We start from the raw sequence: 5,932 nt of genomic DNA, 5'->3' as shown, positions 1-5,932 counted from the left end.
CGCAGAAGAAAATATTTGCAGCAGATGTAGGTGATTTATAACCTTAAACAGTCTATTTAAATCTGTTAAAATTTCTCCTCTACCCCAAATTGCTCACTTCGAACAGCTTTGTATGCTTTTCCCAAGATTGTCCTTCATTAACTATTTAAAATTTTGAGAGGTCATAATCAGACTCTATAGAGATTGCTGTTTGGTTGTGCTTTTTGTGTGTTTTTGCTTTTTGTTGTGTTTTTTCACTGAATTTCAAAAAGTTGTGAAAGTGTGTTACAAAAATGTCCATCTAATTGTCCAATGTTCCGGGATCAGAGTCACTCCTTCTATCATTCTCAACCAACCTCTTCTACAAGATTTATTTCTGATTTACCATTTCCTTTCTCACATGTGTATATAAGTATTCTAGCTGTACTTGCCCCTTGTTCCATTCTTCGTTCATTCTATGGCTTTATTATTATTCCTTTACTATTATTACTATTAATTCAATTTCCTGATACTCATTCTGTTAAACTGTCTGTTAGTACTTTGAAAGGTTTATATACATTCCATGGAGTTTCAATTCTGCATATACTTGAACTGATATCAGCTTATATTTCCATAATTCATTCATCTGAAGTAACAATTTGCAAGACTGGAGACATGAAGCACCTAGACATGATTTCATTGCCCTCCATTTGGAAGATTAATCTGTAGTCAACAAGAAAGTTTAAAAATGGCTTAGAATGTATTCCTAACTACCAGTTTTTCTAAATGGCTTTGTACAGTGGTGTGTGATTATTTTATTTTACATGGGATAATATTTTCAACTACCTATAAGTATTGGCAAAAGAAGAAATATAAAATTTACTACGGTAGAGGAATATGATAGAAATAGAAGACAGATTGTATGTTTGTCAAATCTCTGATGAGTACCCATATTCAAGACTTAAAGTCATATTTCTTACTATGTTAGACATATAGGGAAAACGTAAAACACCATATGATAAGGCAACTATTCATGACTTTTTAAAATGTACTTATGTGATGAAATTTACTTTATTAGCTAATGTTTTGGTTTGAAATATTGGAAGCTGAACTATTTAACAAATTTTTGAAGGCACCTACTGAAAAACACAAATGGTGGGGGGTACTATTCCTACACTTTAATGAATGGTTGAACCTGTTTGGCATTAGTGCTGGGTGAATAAATCAACTCTATTGAAACTTGCTCCCTACACTTGAAAGACTAGTAACCTCACTAAATATCATCACTTGTAAAGTGTTATTTTGGCAAATGTGATTTTTAAAAGTTTATTTGAAAAGGAATATACTTTCAGCAGATTAAATTTAGGTTATCATTTGTTTGAGAATGACAACATTTTTATACTACAGAACCAAGTTTACTGAAGTACCAGTGTTTTGAAGCACTAAGGATCTTCTCAATTAATGTTTTTTGAATTACATTTGACCTCTATGTCAAGTATTCCTAGCATTGGTAGACCAATTATGGATCTATCGTTCAGGAACTATTTTTTAGCCTGCTGATACTGGACTGAAATCATTCATTAATCATTAGGAGAAGGGTATTACAAATAATCTTGTGACATTTGTGGTCTTTTCCACTCATATGGCATGGTCATCTGAAAATTGAAAGTTTGAATTACTGTACTTTCACATTTTGTGATTTCATCTTGCATTTTAAGTTGCTTTGCATTTCCCAATTGCTCACTGCTAATTCCTGCATTTCAAGGAATTGGGGCCCTGAAATATAAGAAATGAGAAATTGAGATGGGTCTTCAATTACTTTCTCTTGGCATGTTGCATGGGCATAGGTGGGAACTTTTGCCCTAGTTATCTGATGATGCAGATAACTGGGACCTGGGATCCTAGGACCCATGGATCCTGTAGAAGAATAATACCTTTTAGACATCATATTAGCAAAATTTGAGTATAATCAGTAGGAATGCTTCAGAAATATGGAGAAAAACAATTTGGGACCAGCGAGTTAAAACAATAAACAGAGCACCAGAGTAAAATCCCTTATAGATTAGAGGAAAACAACATTGTTTTTTTTTACCATGTGAATTCAGAAGACCAAGAACACGTAGAAAGTATCACAAGTTTATACTGAAAACATTGCATTGATACTTTTTATATTCTAATATATGTTCTAATCCTGATTATTTATATTCCAATCTATTTATTGGAATAATATAAAATAATTTTCAAATTATCAATTAATTCCAGTAAGATCCACTGTGTGAAATATAAAATCAACACATATAAATATAAAATATATAATTATCTATAAGAAAATGTTTTGCATTGTTCCGTTGTGGTTAGGGAATCAAAGGCAACTGTTTTAAAGTATTATTCCATTGCCTCTACCTCATTGTTTGGGAGAATTAGAACTAAAGCTTTACCATTCGGGGATGTACAGCTTAGAGGCAAGAGGAAACACTGTGGTTAAAACACTAGCAATTTAAGGCCTAATAACGAGGAGAAACATATGGACTTCTCCTGGAGCTATGGAATATATTTGGTGATAGAAAATCAGTGGTGTAACTTCCTGCCTGGTTGGATGGTAGTCAGGCCAAGACATTAGGTAATCATGCATATGAACAACTTTTTCACCTTCTTGGCTTTAGCTACTTTTGAAATGGTAGGGTGTAATAAGCAGTTATATTTTGAAAAAATACCTTCTAGTCCGAACAGTTCTGTCTGAACTGTTCGTCTCTATATAATCCCTTGTAACTAAGATTAGTTTTGCTCCAGTAAGACAATCTATGCTGTCAGGGTAAGACATTCTGGTTGGGCTGTTCCTACATGAAGCAAGGGTAAAAGGTCAAGGAGACATTTTTGCCAGCAAGACCTCATTTGGGAAATTTTAAGCTGCAGAAATTTAGAAGTAGCTCTTAAGCAAGGCTTACTTTGAATCCATTAGCTCCACAAAGCTAAATCAGTTAATAAATAAGTACTTGAAAATCCATCACCTTTGCACCTATCTATAACGGCTTCAAAGTATGATCAAATTTCAAATGAAAAAGACTTAAAATAGTCATTTACAAAAACTTGCAAATGTGAGCAATCGAACAAACAACATAAGTTTTTTCCACCATACACAGAATTTTACAGAAATAAGATGAATAGCAATTTTGGGAACAATAAGGTTTCCTTGTTACAAATAGGCAACCAAGGATATATACCTGTCTTAAGATTGCATCATTGATTACTTAAGTTTATAGGATACTACATGCTTCAGCAGCAGGTCTACCCGAATTACAATACAGAGATTTACATGCCTCTTGCACAAGGATGATATGAAAATTTGTGAAGTATTCCATATTTTTCATTCTTCAGATGCAAGAAATGAAAAAACAGTTATTCAAAAGTTGATTACAAATATACAAGTGTAATAATATATGTAATTCATAGAAATAAAAGTTAGTTTGACATCAGTGTATTCAATCTTCACTGTTTTAGAAAGGCCTTTACATAGCCTAACCTTTATAAAACTTTTGAAATAAATAACATTGTCATTTTATCCCAAAGAAATAAAATTTTATAAGGACCTAGGAATTAAAAGAATCTTAAAATGTTTCTATATGGAATGCAATCTGAAAGGACACATTTATTAATGAACGTATGTATTATAAAACAATGTCGAATTCAAAGTATTATATCTAGGAGCGAATGAAATAGATTATGGACATTATACAAACAGAATACTAAATATTTTAAAATATACTTTTTCAGACAAGCACCAGAAATATCTTTAGTTTTTGTACTACTCATTTCAACAGATAAATTAACATTTTTTCTGATTTAAAAAATCACAAACTCTATAGAAATCATTATAGATGTATACAAACAACTCAAATATATTTTGACATCAAAGTCAGGCAATTCACTTGGAAGAATACCATGGAATACATGAATTTTTAAAGTAAGGTATTGCTGTTGCTTTGTATTGTGAAAATATTTTCTATGGTCACATAGGATGGACTGGCAATTTTGAAATTAAAGAAACTTAACTGATCCATTAGGACTTAGGAGAACAATTTGTACAGCTTTCCACAACTTCAAAGAGGTAGTGATACACACTTATCCTTTTGGCAATATCAAATTCAGTTTCTTCCAAGTTGTGCTTCAGACCTGGCTTGATATAATGGTTCAATAGAAGGAGATCCAGCGTATCATTGCTAAATCTATTCCCAGCAGCAAGATGCATGGGGGTCAAGAGGCCTTTAACTTGGCCATTGGTATCTGCATCATGATGAAATAAAGAAGCCACTCTGTTATTATTCCATATATAAGTACTGTGCAGGGATGTCCAGCCATTCGCAGTTATTGCATGAATATCTGCCTTGAGCCTCCAACTCATGGACAATATCTAAGTGTCCACTGTAGGCTTCTCGATGAAGAGGGGTATACTCATCGTCATCCCTGGTAATCACATGAGTGACCTTTTTGGAAAGTAGTCTCTGCACTGTAGTAAGGCGATTATTTTCAGCAGAACAAATAAGAAATTTGCTTGGATACTATTTCATTTATTTTGCAATTGATACCATTTCTCACTTTTTCATCTTGTTCCTCAACTTCATCAGAATTGCCTAACCAGAGACTTTGAGTGCCAGTGAGAATGAGCTGTCCATGTATTTCCCCAATAGTTCACATTGGATGATATGGTCAGAAAAATCTGGTGAATTTGCTGCATCTGTTTTTTTCACTATTATTTCTTTTCTCTTTTTTCATTTTTACTATTCTAAATTATTCTAACTGGAGAGTAGGGAATTGGAAGAGAGCAGAGGAAAGATTTTCCTCCGTATTTAAAGGTACAGACTGAAAATGAGGACCAGTGTTGTCTTCTTGTGCAGCTTATTCTAAAAATGAGAAAACAGGAAATAATGTCTTCTATGTAAATGAATTGGGATATGGCAGAGCAGAAAGTGAAATGATGCAACCAAAAATATAAAAGCAAAATAAATTATGATAATTATGGAGCAATCATATTACTTATAAGAACCATGAAAGGGAGAGAGGAAGAGAGAGACAGATGTGCAATGATTTAGCTAGCCACAAAATCCATCCCTCTCATCAAATTATAGAGCAAATAAATTTAGTTTTTAAAAGAGATGGAAATAGAATTTAAGATCAGATGTCTCCATTGTTTTAAATTATATTCTTATTATCTTAAATACTTGTACAAGGGAATTTTCATTCAACATATCAGTTTTTTAAAGTAAAATGGATCTTTATATAACTTTTCCACACCCTTCGAAACCTCACCCCACTTTAATTTTTTCTAGTTTCATACTATCTGTATTGAATATTATACCTTCAGGCTCCTCCTCCATAACTCTCTTTATTCCTTCCTTTTGACTTCCACTCACATATTCCAAGCGATAGTTTCCTGGTATTCATTTTGTTTGAGTAAAATTCAATTTTATAAGAAATTACACCTTTGAAATACTCCTCTGCAAATAGCATGCTTTGGTTAATATTTTTGTGTAAACTTGTATAAATTTCTAGCTTCCAAATATGGCTCTGACTTAGTTCCATTAATATATTTTTAGATCTATCCATTTCGTTGCAAATAATGTAACAGTCTTCAAAATGGATGGGTTCAATCCAATTGTGTATATGTGCCACTCTTTCTCTAATCATCACTCTGCCAAAGGGCATCTGGGCTGTTTCCGTAACGTGGCTACAGTGAATAGTGCAGCAGTGAACATGATTGTGAAAGTGATTTTACTGTTACGTTTTGGAATAATTCATCACTTCCTTTGTGGGAGCAATACTCTATCCAGTTTTCCATAATAAGAACATCCTTCCCTTCATCTTCATCACAATGTATTGCAAGTCCTCAAAAACACACTTACCCCTACACTTACCCCTACAGGTCTCAATAAGCTAAAACACCACTGTGCCCATATTCTTTCAAAACATTTTTTTCATA

The 5,932-nt window shown here is 33.0% G+C and overlaps 1 pseudogene; it reads left to right on the top strand.

The window, feature by feature from the left end:
- The first annotated feature begins 3,226 nt into the window (after positions 1–3,226).
- On the top strand, positions 3,227–3,323 carry LOC138842232 (U6 spliceosomal RNA; annotated as a pseudogene).
- The last annotated feature ends 2,609 nt before the right edge of the window (positions 3,324–5,932 follow it).

The sequence above is a fragment of the Dipodomys merriami genome, unplaced genomic scaffold (genome assembly GCF_024711535.1).
Source record: "Dipodomys merriami isolate MVZ:Mamm:240054 unplaced genomic scaffold, mDipMer1.0.p SCAF_331, whole genome shotgun sequence".
Taxonomy (NCBI): Eukaryota; Metazoa; Chordata; class Mammalia; order Rodentia; family Heteromyidae; genus Dipodomys; species Dipodomys merriami.
The sequence above is the reverse complement of the archived record's forward strand: the minus strand, read 5'-3'. Positions and strand labels throughout refer to the sequence as shown.